The sequence below is a fragment of the Apteryx mantelli genome, chromosome 12, assembly GCF_036417845.1.
Source record: "Apteryx mantelli isolate bAptMan1 chromosome 12, bAptMan1.hap1, whole genome shotgun sequence".
NCBI classification, from domain to species: Eukaryota; Metazoa; Chordata; class Aves; order Apterygiformes; family Apterygidae; genus Apteryx; species Apteryx mantelli.
In genome coordinates this window covers 7,614,481-7,631,580 of record NC_089989.1, presented here as the reverse complement: position 1 = coordinate 7,631,580, position 17,100 = coordinate 7,614,481, and the positions used below count along the sequence as shown (strand labels likewise).

At 47.3% G+C, this 17,100-nt stretch overlaps 1 protein-coding gene across 2 annotated transcripts in view; it reads left to right on the top strand.

Annotated features, from left to right (window-relative positions):
• The first annotated feature begins 1,551 nt into the window (after window positions 1-1,551).
• FBLN2 (fibulin 2) overlaps window positions 1,552-17,100 on the top strand; it is a 107,713-nt gene continuing 92,164 nt past the window's right edge. Inside the window, exon 1 of one of the 2 annotated variants that reach the window (XM_067303815.1) lies at window positions 1,552-1,623. The gene's annotated coding sequence lies outside the window, so the exon portion shown is untranslated. Of the gene's footprint in view, window positions 1,624-11,796; window positions 11,932-17,100 lie in introns of those variants that run through there. The other variant, XM_067303816.1, reaches the window with a different exon arrangement.

Below are 17,100 nucleotides of genomic sequence, written 5' to 3'. Positions count from 1 at the left end.
TTGTCTGTGCAGATTTCAGACATGCCTGTGAATGGGAACTGCGGAGGGCCAGAGGCAGCCCAGTCTCTCAGATTTCTAGGTAACGTTACGTTTTTACCAGCTCAAAGACTGGGCTGAGCCACTTTTGCTACCGGGAGGAGAGGGCGAAGAGGGGCCGCAGCAGGCAGCAGCGACGGGAGGACGGGCCCGCTGCAGGGAGCCACCAGCTTTCACCCGGCAGCAGCTGCTGCTCCGTCCCTTGGTCTCCGCGATGGGCAAAACGGGCGTTGTGCTGCCTGCGTCAGGCTGCTGCTCCAGGGCTCTCGTTGCCTGCGCTGCAGGCAGGGGATGGGGCAGAGCCGCTTCCTCCTCTCCATCAGCCAAGGGCCAAGCCGCCAGCTTGGCGGCAGCGCCGAACACCAAGTTTCTCTGGCCCTTCTTCTGCCCATGCGAGTGACTCGAGCTGTCCTCTGCAGACCCCTTTGGTGGGCCTCGAGCAGAGGCAAGCAGTGGGGCCTGGGCGTCCCTGGCGTGTTTGCTCTTTCCCTTGCTCCTCACACTCAGCACTGGGGAAGCTCTGCAGTGTGAACACACCCCAGCTGGGTTTTCCTGCGGCGCCTGCCCCCATAGCTGGAGCAGGGGTGCAGGGCTGGCTCTGCACACCATGGGCTGAGGGGTGGAAACGGCTTGTGCTGGGCAGGCAGAAATACGGAGCTGAGCCGCATGCCTGCAGCAAGCTCCCCGTGCCCTGTCCGGAGGGGAGCCGGTGTCCCCCGACGAGCCGGGGCGGCTGGGCGAGCTCCCTTTGCTCGTAAGCGTGCTTCTGCTGCCTTGCAAAGGGAGAAGGCACCCGGTTGCTTGTAAGACCCTCTCAGGGATGTTTTCTCGATGACATAGTGCTGCAGTGACTTTGCTCTTCCCAAAGACTTGTCTCTAATTTATACCAGGATGGGTTTCTATAAACAGTCTCTATTGCCATATAAATACGATAACTGGACCGCCGTGATGTAAAGATTAGCATCAAAAGCACCAGCCGCTGCTGTGGCCAGTTACAGCGAGGTAAGTGTGGGGCAGCTTAGACCTCAGTGCGCAGCAGTGGGACAAAAAGAAAATCAGAAGCGCTCCTTAGCGCGATTTCAAAGCCGACTTGACTGACTGAGAGGGTTCAAGCCCGGCGGAGCGAGGCGAGAGGCACTTCTGCCCCAGGAGGGTGGGGGACTTGGCTCCCACCGCCGTTTCCGTGACCCCCCGGGCGAGAGGCTGCAGCCTGCTCCCCTCCACGTGGGCGCTGCAGAACAGCCGCTGCCACCGCTGCAGCGCGGCCGGCCGCGCTCGGCGCTGCGGTGCGGAGGGGACGCGCCCGCCTGCCTGCCTGCCTGCCTGCCTGACTGCCTGCCTGCCTGCCTGCCTGCCTGCCTGCCTGCCTGCCTGCCTGCCTCCCTCCCTCCCTCCCCGCCCGGCGGCGGCGGGGCGCGGGGCGCGGGGCGCGGGGGCGGGCAGCTGCCCCCGGTGTCAGGTCGGGCAGCCCCGCCGCGGCTTTCCGGTCCCTCCCTCCGGCTCCGGGGTGCCGCTGCCCCGGCCCCGCGGAGCGGCCCGGCCCGGCGCGGCGCGGAGTGGAGCGGCGCGGAGCGGCGGAGCGCGGCGGTAAGCAGGGAGCGCGGCCGGGCGCGGAGCCCCGTGCGCGGCCCCCGCGGCGGGGCCGGGGCTGCAGCCCCTGGGCGCGGGGGAGGCGATCCAAAGCCATTTCCTGGCTACCGGGACAAATATGCAAAATTTCCTTAATGTTGTTTTTTTTTCTTTTTTTCTTTTTCCTCTAAAAGTGGCAAATTGTCAAAGAAAAAAAGTTGCTGTAGGTGTTTCGGAACTGTTGCTTTATTGAAAACAACTCCCTGGGTGGAGGTGAGAGCAGCCTGCGGTTTGGGGGGGGACACTTGTGAATGAAATGTCATTTGGAGGTGGGGGAAATATGGCAAAATCGTTCCATAAATGCGTCTCCAAGTTGTGCCGAGTTGCTCGCCTCATGTGAGCATAACGAAAACCAATGGGAAGTTTGAAAGGAAGAGGAAAAAATATACGGGATAACCAAGAAAAGCGTTTGCTGCCTACTTTTGGTCGTGTGCGCGGGTTGCTGGTGCGGGCACCCTGGGTGCTCATGCTCACAGTCAGACTGGCCGCACCAGAGCCGCGCTGAGCCGCAAGCGGTGTCGGGATGATCTGGGGAGACGGGCTTGGAGGAACAGAGAAATCCTGCTCCTGGCAGCAGAGCTGCTCACAGCATGTTCAGGGCTTGAACTAGAGCCAGTCTGGTCTCTGCCCCCACTTCTCCTCTCACCCTATCTCTTCCTCTTGTCACTCAAAGGCTTGTGCTGGAGCCTGCCCGTCCCGTCCAGCGCCGAGCGGCCCCTGGGCTTGCGGCCCGCGAGGCAGCGCCGGGCGCATGGTCTCTGCCACCTGCTGGAAGGTCCTTTGAGCTTGCTGGCGCCACGGTAGGGGTGGGTTTTTCTCCAACCCATCAGTACAGAAGGAAAAGACGTTATCCTTATAGAGTTGTGTCAGTGTTGGGTTTCTTCGGTTCACACTTGCCGTGTAGAGGTGATGAGACGGGTGCTTGAGAGCGGCTCTGCCCCTATGGCTTTTGACAGGATCATCAGCACCTAACTCCTCTCCTTTCCTGCTCCTCCTGAGGGGAATGCTTTTTCTGAAGCATCTTTGACCTTCCTGTGGCAGAGGGAGGCTATGGGCGCAGTTCACGTGCAGATTAGACACTGGTTTACTACTAACTTGATTAGAACGTGATTTAACAAAAGGAAAAAAATTACTATAGTTTGTGGTATACAGTTAATGGGTATAAAATTACCTGAGAAACATACAGCTTTATAGACATAAAACAACCTTATTATTGGACGGATGAAATTATTTTTAATATGAAAGATTTTTCCCTAATGGCAGAATGGGACCTACAGAGGCCAAAAAAGGCTCTTTTCTTAACTGCTTCTTTTCCCAAATTGAATCATCTGGACCTGCAAAATCACTTTGAAGACACAGCTACACCAGCATTAATAGGGCTGCTGTTGGCATAAAAATATCATCCAAAAATCACACCCTTAATTGACATTACTGTGCTGGCAAAACTTTTCCAGTGCTGCCTTATCCTTCAACAGTCATGTTATTTTAACAGTATCCATATATTCTGTCTCACGGACAAAGGCTCTCACCAGGATTTGCTGAATTCATTGTGGTGGCTGGAGCTTTACCTGCTCCAGTAAAGACCAGAACCTGATGGCAAAGCTGCTGGGGCCTGCAGTCCCTCCCGTGTCCTGGTAACTCCTCAGTGATTCCACTTTTGTGGCCCTGCAGGACTGGGACTGCTGCAGTAAGTAGCCTTGCAGACTACAGTGGGATAAAGAAGAGGTAAACCTGAGCCTTGCAGTATATTTAAGTGGTAGGAAAAATGCTTTTCTTTTAATTCAAATCACTTTCCATGATTGGAGAGATCCCCCACCGTTATCTATCCATCTATCCATCCATCCATCCATCCATCCATCCCTCCATTCACTTTAACACCTTCTCAGCTGCATTAGGTGGTCGTGTTGCATCATAGACTTCTTCTAAGTTAAATTGATCCGATCCACTTCAAGCTGGAAAAAGCACTCTCCTGTTCTATTTTGTGTGTGGAGTGGTAGCTTTTCTGGGGTCAATGATGGGCTGCCTGTCCCATGGTGTCTGATGGCACTGGGGGTGATGTACCAGCACCATCAGCACCTTCTGTCCTGCTCACATGTGCAGCAGTGGAGGACTAGTAACCCATGGACCAGAAGGGTGGTTGGGTGAGTGTAGCTGAGGGAAGACTGTGTCTGTCATGTCCATTGGATACACTGGAAAAGGACTATGACCATGCAGGAATCTGCGCTGGAGTACTCATGAAAGTAGCTTCACTCATGCATATGGGCAAGATGAAGCCCGCCAGACATCCCCTGCTGGCTTTTGGTTCTGGAAGTAGATTGTTGTAGAGCAGTAATGCAGTGAGGAGATTGCCTCTTCTCACCCGCTGTCACTCTGGTTGGCATTTAGCCCTGCTATTATACTTTTCTGAATTTTTGTGTTTTGCTGGACAGTTCCTCGGTGACCAGAGGGACAGAGCTGGGACATGTCCATGCAGCCAGAATGTCTATGCTCCATGGGGGTCCATTCCTCTGGCTTTGCGGAAGTGGAGAGTAGTTACATCCCAGCTCCAGTCCCCTGCTTCTGAGAGCTCCCCTTCCTCCTTCCCCCAAGAGCTGAGCTGTATGGAGGTGTTTCTTCTCTAAGCTGTAAGCAGATCCCAGGTGGCAGAAAGAACCTTGACTCTTATTTATTCAAACTCTTATCTCCTCTTAGAGGTACTAACAATCCATGTGTTTAGCATGAGACCCTGATATAGCGATATGGTCTCATGCATTCACTTTTGTTTCGCTCTTCCCCTCATTCTCCTGCATTAGCGGAAATTTGGATTTCCTGCCAGCCTATTGGCATAATATTAACTTTTTTTTCCCGCTGGATGTGACATGTTGCCTTTAATAACAGGGGCCTGGTTTTAATATCCAAGGAGGTCCTTTCTAATTTCATATAGAGCTAAAAGAAGAAGACTCTGAAAGAGGCTTTCCAAAGAATGGTTTGCTTTCTCCTGCTTATGGTGTTGTAATGTTCTTGTAAGAAATCAAATTAGTGAAAGAAAGATACAGCCCATTCAGGTTTTGAAGGAATTGCAGTGCACTGCTGTGGCCTGGATCTGTTCCTTCCTCTGCAGGAGATGTTAGAGTGAGATCAGACCCTTTGAGTTACCTTTTCATTCTTGTGTGTTACAAACCTAATATATTATTCACCAAAATTAAGCTGTGCTAATTAAATCTCCTGGTTTGCTTTAAGGAAGTCATACATTCCTGTCTGACTTGTTTGCTAATGAACTCTGTGGATTGAATCCAAAATCAGAGAGAAGTTTAAGTACTGTCACTGATCCATGTGTGCATGCAACTCTCATTGACTTTCTGGTCCAGATGTGACCTCCAGGCTTCCCCAAGTAGAAGAGATTATGGAAGTAAATGTTTGACTGAGAGATGTCACTGACATTTATTGCTGGGTGTGTTAGAGCCTGTGGCTTTCATCAGTGTGGTCTCCTTTTTTATGAATGAAGGCAGGCAATGACTGCTGAGCTGTCCCGACTGGTGCCAGGAATCTGGTACTGGAGAGATGTGAGGGGAGATGAGAGTGTGAGAAGTGCTTCTGCGTGGGGCAGTCCGATGGTGCAACAGCTGCGTGTCAAACCCCAACGCGACGTCGGGCTGCTCCGTCAGGAGCCGGTCTGTGCTACGGGGACCTCGGAGGGGAGATGTGTTGAAGAAGTACAAGTCGCATGCTCCTTTTTGCAAAGAGAAGGTGTAAAAATTGTCTCTTCTCACTTCAGAGACCTCCTTCCTGTCTATTTTGCTGAGATTTCTTTTTTCTTTGATTCTTAGCATGAAACTGCTTTTAGTTCAGTTCTGGTTTTTACTCTGGTTGACTCTATTCAGGGAACACTCGTTGGAGACAAGGAGTTGGTTTGTAGCCCTTTTTCCTGAATCAGCAAAACTTTTAGTAAGTAGTAACTCCTTACACCTGTACATGGCTAGTCAAAGAAGGGTCTTAACCTGGTTTTGTCTAGATTTGTGATGGAGGGAGAGAGTGAAAGCAATTCCTGAAGCATGGATACATGATTTTTTTTGGAAGTAGAAAATACGAGCAGCAAAGGTGATCTCCCCAACAGTGCTGGCAGAAGCAGTCTTATGGGTATTCCTAATCCACCTCAGTGTAAAGTCAGCCAGGTTAGCTCAAACCACCTTTGTTTTTGACTTAAATTAGCTGACTTTGCAGTAAGGCAGTGAATGTTCTCTCTGTCCCTCCTGCCAGATGTGCAGGGGGACTACCAGCCAGCTGCTGGTCCTCAGCCAACTTCTGCTCTCGCCAGACCCAGCAAAGATCGCTGTGTCCCCTCTAGGCTTTCCTTAAATGACAGCTGAGCCATTTGTCCAGTATCAGTTTAACCACATTTGTCAGACAGAATCAGCTTAAGATGTGCCCCTTACACTCAGGTTAGTGCTGTCCTAAATCATTCCAGTCTGGCACCTATACCCCGTTTCTTAGCTCAGATCCCATTAACAGTTTTTTCTGGGAAATTTTGCAGGTCACCAGTGCACTGTGGCAGCCATAAGGACTGGGGCCGATTGAACTCCTTAAGGGTGTCTGTGTGGTTCAGACTGAACAACTTAGTGTTTAAGTCACTGTTTTACCCCCTGAAGGATAGGCCTGTTCAGTTACCTGAGTATTTGTGAACCATTTAGGAAGATACTGGATGTGCATGCATAGACAGAGATTTAAAGGCTGCCAATGAGATTTGAATTCCCATTTAAATTAAACTGCAATTTGGCGCCCGTGTTTTTGTGACAATCTCATTCAAAATGTTTTATAGAAACAACTTCCAGGACTTTTACTTTTCTGTACTGTGTGCTGGACTTTGGAGGCCACATTACATGAAAAGATGGTAGCTGAAAAAGCATTGTTTTGCTGGTATCATAAATGCTTTAGATATGAGGGAGACACAATACATGTAAAACTCTGCAGTGCTGTGTAGCCTAAAACGTTTAAATATATGGCTGGAATGAAAAAAAATATATTCATTTTTGCAAATTACAATTTTTTTTAAGAATTAAAAACAACTGCCTAGAAATGATTGATTACAGTAACATGTGAACACTGCAATGTTTCATCCACTCACACTAGTATTTCAAATGATTTGAAGTTGTTTGTGCAAGATTTGCTTTTACCATGTCATTAAATGTCATGGATTTGTTCCAGCTGTCCTCCGTGAATGTATCACTCATGATGGATTTTGCATGGGAACAGACTGCCAGATTTTAATTTTGACTCCAAAGCCCAATTCTGTTTTATTTCTAATATAGCTGTCCTTTGCAGAAAGTATTGCTGGTTTTTAATGCAGTTGGCAGAGAAGATGTTAGCAACTCTACTAGGCAGCGTTGCCGGGCCTGTCTTGAGCTTTATGAACCCCCTTGATGCTGGGACGGGGGCCGATATCGGTGCCCTCCGACCGCGCTCTGCAAGGCGCTGTGCCAGTTCGCGGCCTCCCGCTGCCGTCGCTGCCCTGGGCAGGAGGCAGCCGCCCTCCTGTCTGCTGCCTGCATAGTTTGCCTGAGCGCTTCCTAGTTTGCTTTAGGCAAAATCAAGTGGATTATCTCAAGCCACTAATTAAACTATTGAAGGTAGTCCTGCTGGCTGTTGGTTTTGTCTCTCTCCTCCCTGAGGTGAGTTAGTGGGGCTGGCTAAGGACGAGCAGCTGGAGGGCTCCTTCCCGCACAGCTGGGCTGGGGGCACGGTATGTTGCCATGGCCTCGCTAATGACTTAACAAAGTCAGCCATCAAAGGACAACATCTCTCTCACTGAGCTGCTGAGACTTGCTCAGTGACTCTACCAGGTCTGCTGAGGCTTATTTTTTCCTTAATCAGATTTTGTAACCAGAATGCTTGTATTTGGTGAGCAGGTGATGTTTTCTAGTTCTGAACTAATCTGCCTTATATGTGAGGCTCTGTCATATAATCAGTATAATATACCATCTAATGATCTTTTCAGGAGTGGGTGTGATTAATGTTTAAAACTTGGGCAGCAGTTTGGAAAGGGTATAATCTGATACCGTAGAGAGCAAATTGATTTGGGGGATTACCTCTCAGTCCTGAATTGACAAATAGTGTAAATGGATCCCCTCAGTGAGATGAACTGCAGTGTGCTATGAAATATTGCAGCTTGCCTCTAAAGATGGGGAGCAAAACCAAAAATATAACCTGCTTTCTGACGTGCTGCTGGTTCCAGGCACGGCTGCTTGCTTGGAGCCAGGATGTGCGCTCTGGAAAGTGGTGGAATCGCTTGTGGGCTTTTGTAGAATGTGGGCATTATTAGCAAGAGCGCGTGATAAGCAATCTCTCTTCTTTTTCTTTTCTAAGGTTTTTGCATTTTTCTTGAAGTGTTGACATGGTAGAGTATACCCTGGGGTGTTGCAATTGTCTGAATATCTAGGAGGTATAAAAGAATGAGATTGTGTAATAGTGTCTCGTGAATCCGAGCAAACTGGTTAACTTGAGTGCATCGCTTTTGTTCCTATATTTAAATAAAAAACAGCTAATATGCTAGTAATCAAAAAGGAATGATATATATTTGGATTTATTAAAATCTCTCCTCCTGTAAAGGGCAAAAGACTAAATTAGCACTTTATGCTATTTGTCATAAACTGAAGCATACTCTGGACTAGACAGTTTCACATACTTAACTATAGTTGCTGGTTACATTGCTTTAGTTCTTGGTTGCCTATCTCTGAGGCAAGAAGTTTTTTGTTTCCATGCTTATACAGTGCTGGATGCTGTGATTCCCTAATGTGGAACTAAAGTGTCAGGTGCAGCCACAATTGTGACATCTCTTTACACTGGAGAAAAAAACAAACAAAAAAACAAACAAACCCACTAAAACAGGCTGCAAAGCATGTCAGGCAAGCATGTGTTGTTTTAAATAAAGTAGCCTCCAAGGGATTTAAAATGAAATATTTCCATTTCTTTTTAAATCTGGTTTTCTAAAACTCATTTAAAGAGACTAAATAAAATCTGCCTTCAGTAATGCCCTCGTGTTTGGGCTCTAGCCTTGAAAGTGCAGAGTATGTTGACTTTCATACTGGTCGCTAGGGTTGTGTGCAGGGCTAGGTGTTTGCAAGTGAACGCTCAGGCAGGATTAGTGCCAAGGATGTTGTGTAATAACACTAGTAACTTTTTCTAGTTGTTTTTCTGTGGCATTTTTCCTGATGGATAAATTAAGTATAAAGGTCTCGTTTCCTCATAAAAAGAAAAACTAAGTTAAAGGAGAAAAATGCTTTCTGCAGATCGCATCCTGTTTTTATCCTCCTTTAATTACCAGAGATTTGAAGTTGCAGAGTGATTGCAGCCCATCTGACCTACCTCCCCTCCCCTTCTTAGTGACACTGATATTAGAACTATGGGAAAACTTACACTGCTGGCAAAATGGGTGGAAAATCAAATGTTTAATGTTTTGCTTCAACATTTTGTGGTTTCTCCTGAAATTCTTTGTCTGAAACAAAGGACGTTCTTGTTCTCCCCCCTTCCCCCCCCCCCCCAAAAAAACCTGCTATGTCATTGTGGATTGCTGAAGTTTCTACAGAAATGGCATAAATTCTCTACAAAACCTTTTTTTAAACCTGCGACAAAGAAGAACAGTTACAAACTGCAAAAAATGACGGGTTTGATGGTGAAAAGTTGTTTGTTGGCAGATTCTTACAAATGTATTCAGAATCAAAATGTTAGCGATTTGGAAAAATCTTGAAATAGAGTAATTTCACATGACCCCCTCTTGGAAGCTTCTGAGTTTTGCATTCTTTGCTCCAGCACAATTCCCACTGAAGAAATACTTCAAAAAAACAAGATTATAGATTCTTTTAAAAATGTCATTCCTTGCTTTTTGGGTACTGTACTACGATGTGTTTGTATATGTTATTCTTATCCTGGTGTATATGAGCAAAATTAAGCTTTCCTGGATTTGTTCGGAGTCTGGAAAAGATAGGAGCGGAACTGCAAGAGGGACGGTCGCTGCCCTGCTGAGCTTGCAGGCTGGGGGTGTCCAGGCTCTCCGGCCGGAGCTGCTGCCTCTCCCTCCCGGGCAGCCCAGCAGGAGCTGCCCGGCCTTTGGGTGGGCACTGGGCAAGGGCTCCCGAGCCCCCTTGCAGCGGGCAGGCCTGAGGAGCGGCGATGGGCTCAGGGGGACGGGCTGTCGGCAGTGCTTGTGCCAGCCTGCAGACGGTGTGCATCTGCAGCTAGGGCACACCGAAAATAGCAGCAGGGTGGTGGTGGTACCTATGCAGGTGCGCTCGGCGCCCGCACCGGGCCTGCATGCAGCCCAGGGAGCTTGCAGAGACTTCTGGAGGAGACCATGGTGGCTGGCAGCTGTTCAGGTGTGATGGTCGTCAGACTCCCTAGTAGTTCTAGTTTATTTCTGAATAAACAAGTGTTTATCTCACTTCTTTAGTCCAGTTAGCAAACTGGCAGAGGTGCTTGTTGTAGACGCCTGTGCAGGCTGCCAGCAAGAGAGGCATCTACTGGCTGTAGTTCCTGACCTTTGAGATCATTCCACTTCCCTTTTGTTACTTTCTTGTAAGCAATAGTCATTATAACTGAGCAAGATAAATTTCCCAGCCAACTGAGATCTTGACTCCATCATGGAAGACTGTATATTTCCCCTCTAAATATAGTCTTGTATATTACATTACACTCGTGCTGATTTCAAACAAGTAATTTTAGTTGATTATTCAACTGGGAAGATGGAACAGGGGCCTTTACTGTAGAATAATCTGGTTTGTCCTAAGGTCTAGAGTTTGAAGAATGGACAACTGCGGAGATGCCGTACGGGACTGTTGGGAATCGCACACAAGCTAACTGCAGGTGCTACTCATGAGGCCAAGTATTTAAAAAAGCAGGTTCCTTCAATGAAACTGCTTTGCCTTCTTCTGGCCACAAGTTAAAGTTCCCCCAAAGCTCTTCTCGTTTCTGCTGTCCTTGTGTCTCCAGGCCCTCCGTTCTCCAGGATCCCTGGGTGGTGCTCCCCTTTAATTGCCTCTAGTGGCTCTTAGTTATTTAAAATCAGTTAAAGCTGCTCCCTCCATCTGTCTACACTTGGCTGAAAGGGTGAATAGAAAACTCCCATTCCCTTGGGAAACCCCTGCCAGGTGGGGTTGGATGCGTCTCCCCCTTCCCTGCGTAACTTGATTTAGGAACGTATGAAACACTGACTGCGTTGACAGTGGGATTACACGGCATCCGCTCTCAAGAAAGCGGGGGAATAATGCAGCCGTTGACAGGTTGCGCTTTACCCTTTTCAAGACCTCAGCGTTCGGCGAAAACCTGCACTGAGTCGGTGCTTCTCTGGTAACTGCTCAGGTTTGGGTGTGTGGTGCTTGGGACCAAGCAGCCAAGTGAGCTGCCGTGGGCTGAGGGAGTGTCCACGGGCTGAGTCTTGGTGGGCCGAGCCACCACGGGCTGAGCCTTGGTGGGCCGAGCAAGCGCCCATGGGCCGAGCCGCGGTGGCCGAGCAAGCTGCCGCGGGCTGAGTGCCCATGGGCCGAGCCACCATGGGCTGAGCCTTGGTGGGCCGAGTGAGTGTCCATGGGCCGAGCCACCATGGGCTGAGCCTTGGTGGGCCGAGCGAGCGTCTGTGGGCCGAGCCACCATGGGCTGAGCCTTGGTGGGCCGAGCGAGCGTCCGTGGGCCGAGCCACCGTGGCTGAGCAAGCATCCATGGGCCAAGTGTCCATGGACCGAGCCTCGGTGGGCTGAGCCCTGATGGCACCCAGGGCCGCGGGTGCCCAGTGAGCGCCCTGCCGGGAAGCTCGTGGTCCTGTCACCCCCGGGGCCTGGCGGGGCCTGGCAGGGCCTTTGCCTGGCCAGGGAGCCGCCACAGCCCCGCGGCGAGGAGGGCCAGGCCGCCGTCACGGCGTGTGCCGCATCCCCCTCTGCGCTGGACCCTGGGGACGGGGCCCGCGGCCGGGATGGGAGGCGGGGACGCGCGCCGTCACGGGGGGCAGCGGGGCGCCCGGCGCTGCCGCGGCCCTACCTGGGCCGGGACGGGGGGCGAGCGCCGCTTCGCAACGCCGAGCCGCTTCCTGAGGCGTCGCGGGGGGTAAAAAGCGAATTAACCATATCATAGGCGCATGGTACTTCCCTGCTCAGATTACACTACAAAATCTGGGCAGTTCCTCGGATAGAGCTGGAAGAGGGAATTTGGGAGCGCGAGCAGCGCTTGGAGCAGAGCGCAGCTAACGTGCCTGGAAACAAAAGGTGACAGGAAAACAAACGGCACCGCCGGGCTGCGCGGCCGCAGGTCAGCAGAAATCCTTCCTAGCGGGCGTCCGTCTGTCGCGAGTGTGTTGCGAGAGGTGTAAAGTAACTTTGTCTGAGTGCTGGGTTTGCTTTATATCTGCGTTCTGCTGGTTGCAAAGATCGTATCTTGCCGTGCTTACCCTTTGATTTTGTGCTGACTTTCTTCTCCAGACTTGCTTGCTAACCGTTAATCAAAATCTGAAGCTCGTGCTAAATATCTTCTGTTTGATGCAGTTTAAAGGCTTAAGCAGATAGGGGAGGATTTGCTTTGTTAGTTAAGGCTGCTAGAGCTGCGACTGCTCTGCTGGTGGACAAAGCTTTTCGCAGTACGGTTTTCTGCAAAATACTCCGTAAGCAAAACATATGTGTTTGTGTTCTTAGTCAGATCTTCACAAACCGTTTTACCGTCCCCTCAGAAGTGGGCTTCTTGCAAAAACAATTATTTCCAGTGCTGCCTCTGGCCTTTTGACTGTGAATGCAGAGAGCGTTTTACCTCACATACTGAAGCAAAAGTGAGGTTTGTTTTTGTTAATGTAAGTCAAGAAGTAGCAATGATTCAGTGTGACAGGCTGAATGTGAGCCATATGAGCCGAGCTACACGAGCATAAAGGATGATTGTACTGCAAAATATCTCCGAGTAATTTAGATTTTGACACACTTACGCTTCTCGAGTTGCGTTTCCCCCTCCTCGCCGCCTTGCCCTGCCCCCACAGCCAAGGGTCTGATGTGATGGAAAAATATCTGCATTGTCTCTGGGAATAGCAACGGTTGGGGGGAAAGCGTTGTGCTCCTGTGAATTTTGTTATGGGAATGTGGGAGCTTCGCAAAGAGACTATAATAATTGCATATGCTTAGTTTATAGTCTTAGATTACAGCATCAGGGACTTAAATAGCTCAGGCTCTAGATGCTAATTCTTATCGCTTAAAGAGAGTAGGAGTCACTTACCTGTTTCATTAACTGTTTTTGGCACACGCTGGTATATTATAGTCTTCTGAGTTAAGATGAATTGCATTTGCATTGAATGTGTGGAGCGTAGCTGCCATGAACGGCGCTGCGCGTGTAACGAGTTACATGTTACGAGAAAAATGCTTGTCCCCGAGATCCCCATCACGCTGGGCAGAGTGCCATTGCCAGTCCCCCTCTTGGGTGGAGGACTTTATAGTGCCATTTTTTTCCAGTTAAGTACTATTGATTTCTTTACTGTCTGTGTTTTATTTTTTTGTTATACACTTCTATTTAATCTGCAGCTTCTCTGTATGGATGGCAAATGAAGGCTCTTTTAATGTAAATGATACGTGTTAATAGTAGTTGTGGCATGCCTTAGCATTTGGAGGTAGGAGGGAGTACAGGTAGCATTTCATTTCTGCCTGGAGCTTTTTCCCGATATGTGAAAGAGTGTTTGTGTGTGGTGTCTGTATGTATGTAAGTGCAATGTATTAGTGTAACATCTGTAAAATAAGACATATTTTAATGGCTCTTAAGTTGAGGATTGAATTCTGTTCTCTTAGCTGGTGTAAGCATATCATGCAGATGCAATAGATACATAGCAGGGTAAACGAGAACAGAACTTGGTTTTTCAGTGAATCTGTTCTAACCCATTGGCCCAGTCCAAACTCTGCTGAAGTTGTTAAAAGGATCCCAGTGACACTGATGGAAGCAATACTAAAGCCAAACATTAGATGGTCTAGTTTGTGACATGCCTTTGCTGCTTAGCGCTGTATGTGAAACTTTTAAAGAAGCAAACCAAAAATAATAGATTGGATACTATTTTTAAGGCAAAATCCCAGAAAAAAAGTCTGTCATCAGGTTCCAAACGATTCCTTACTTCACTTTAACAATGAGCTATCCATTATATGGTCTTAATTTATGGAATGTTAAACAGTTTCTGGCATTACTGTGCCCCTGCAGGAAGAACAGATGGTACTTTGAATGAGTTTTGCAATGGGATAAAACGTTCCAGGTCTTCAACAGATTATATCCATCTGTAAGAAAGAAATAGCATTTGTGTAAAATAAACAGGGTAGAGTCAAACAACTTGAAATCCTCTGTTGAAAGAAAAACAATGTTTGTAGGCTGAGGTGGTAGTATTCTTTGGCAGGTAATGTGGAAATCTATCATTTAACATTTGTGAATATTTATTTTGGTTAAATATCCCAAATGGGAAATCTTACATATTAGGATTTGGAAGACAGTGGTCAGCATATAACATGGTCAATATATACTGACAGTAGTCTGTGTACAAAAGGAATGCGTTACATTTATAATCAAATAGATTGGCTATGTCTTCATCTTGTCTCCATGCAATAAAACTCTGTCTTATTTGATTTATAGAGTTTGGGCTCTGTGAGAATTGTGTGTAGCAATGAAGACCAGAATCCTGACAGTCCTTATTACGTTCATGTATAATGTAGCTAACGCCGCAGAATGAAGCAGAACATCTTGCACCCTCCACAGAAAATACTCCTAGAAGTCAAACACAGGATTGGCAGAATTGCAAGGAGTTGCACCAGTTTCCTTCTCCTTGCTTCTAAATGACCAGAAGCTTCATCTGAATGTTGGACCTCCATCATTTTTCAGAGTTCTGCTGTGATTCTTCCAGCCTGCCTTTTGGCCAGTGATTGCTTTCTCCCCTCCTTTCTCTTCTCCACGAGCTTTTGAAGCACCTGCTTTTGAAATCTTCTTTCTAGGTGTGCGCTTAGGTGATCTTTGAACAACAGCTTGTCACTTGTTCTCATTACGCAGACATACAGATCTGCTGAGAGGTAGTAGGGGAAAACGGGACCTTGTAGCCCTTGAAAATGTTCTGCTGCAACAGCTGGAGGCAGAGTGCTCTCTGCAAATGCAGTAAAAACAACCTGATCCGTATAAGAGAAGAATAGGAATGAATGATGTATTTTTATATTATTTTTGAAGAATTTCAAGTAGATTTAATTGCTAAAAGTGGTTAGAAAAGCTGAGAGGATAATTGCCTTGAAGATTTTTTCTTTCCACTCTTCATAGAAACAGAACTGGCTGGACTTAGGATAGCACTTGGTGAGACTAGGGGCAGACCAGAAGGCCTGGACATAGATCTACTTTTGAGGATAATTCCTAACAGCTACGGTCTCCTTTGACGTATCTGTGCTGTATTGTTTCCCAACATTCAGTTTAAGGTCGTCACCAACCTGTCTGTGACTTCATGCAGCAAGTAGAAACTTAGGATGAGCAGCAAAATTTGTACTGAATATATAGCCAGGTATGGGCCTCTTGCTCTTTCCTCCCACCTCCGTGTTGATGCCTGGCGGTGCTACTTAACTGAGTGTGGTACAGATTCTTTATGCACAGAAGCCTCATAAAACCCCCAGTTTTAAAACCAGTATCCTCCATAACCTTAACCTGAGCTGCTTCCAGAGAAGCATATATCATGTGGGATGGTTACGGCCAGTCTCATCACTTTTCCTCAAGTTATGCTGCTTTAGAAAGGGTTAGGATTTAATCCCAGGTACAATGTAGGTGTGTGAACCATGTGCCTTTGGGAGTACTATTCAGCCTCTTCTCCAGTCCATTCTTCATTCAGGGCAGTGCTCATGTTTTAAGCCAATCTAGTTTCATCAAGTACCCCCTCATCCTATTGCTGCATGGTTTGGTGAACAAAAATTTCCCATTCAGTTTTTCTGTTACTCTCACGGTTCTGTGAACTGAGATCATATTCCCCTTAAACTTCTCCTTTGCAAATTGAGAAGTCACAGGCTCTTCAGCTTTATCCACCTGAAAATAAGGTAGAGCTCCCTGTACAGTGTGTAAAAATAAGCTCACGTCTCAGGGCAATCCACCCATTTTAGGATGGATATCAGGGATATTAATTGCCCTCTGAAGGTTCACTCATCTCTCCGTGGGCTGTAGAGGAGGCTTCATCAATTACATAACTTCTAGAAAAGTGAAGCTAAACTAAACCTGTGATCTGCAGAGAATTTAGATTCATGGTCTCCTTTGTTTTGTTCTTTGTACTCTGGCTACTTGCTTGCAGAAATGATTCTGCAAAAGTTACCGTGACTTTATTGATTGGAAAATTGGTGCAAATCTTTCCCCTCCCAGCCTCTGAGAGCAGTCAGCTGGGTGTGAACGTCTGACTGGGCTGCCAAAGTGTTTAAAATCATCTGGGGGGAGGCAGGGTCACGCCGCGGGGCGGTGCGCGGCAGGCGGCTCTTGCTGCTGGAGGCCCCGGGCTCGGAGGCCGCCTCCGTGGAAGCGCTGGTGGAAGGATTTGAGGGCAGCCGGGACAGCTGGGATACCTCTCCTTCTGCTGTGGAGGATGTGTTGTCATTCTAATCATTTGGGTTTACTTTTCCTAGTTTCTCTTTACACCAAATGTCCAATGTTTTGGGGAGACTTTATTTTTATCTTTTACATACTAGTGACTTTGTCATCTTAATTTCTTTCTTGCCAGTCTTGTGCTGGACTGTACATAAGGAGCATGGAGGGAGGGAGTATCAGCTCATTCTTCCATTGTATTAATGATTTATTTCCTCTTGCTTAAATCATCTTACAGTTCTAGGTTTTATTCAGTTGGAAAATAAAATAAAAGCTTCCTCCCCTTACAGGAGAAATATTGGCCAAAGCATATTTAGCATATTAAAAAAAAAAAAAAAAAGGTTTATGTAGACTACCAAGAGCAAATAAGCTGTGCTCACTAGTCCGTACCACCTTCTTGGAATATTATTCATTTTAATGAAAATCAGATTCAATTTATTGTTTGGTTAGCATGTTCAACAAAAACAAGATGTTGTCAAAGGAAAAGAAGTAATCTTATTAAATTATAAACACCCCTATAAGCTAACATATTAAAAAAATCAATCAGTATTTTATGTTAGTGGGAGTAGCTAAATGTATATGATTTAAAGCAAGAATAGAGCTCTAAGCATTTGCTTGCTCTGGAGTCTCTCTCCAACATAGCAGGAATACCTGGATGTGGCCTGGCATAAAAAGCAAAGTTTAGATTGTATCATTTTTCTCCCCCACTAAAATTCTATACAAGTAAATGGGACTAACTTATTTTTAAGTGTATTTGAAAGGATCTGACTTTTTCTAATAAATGCTGGCAAAACTCTGGTCGGTTTCTTCAGTGATGAGACTTGGTCTTGGCTGGGCAGCAGTTAAAGTGACAAGAATTGTATTAACTTTGGTCAAAAG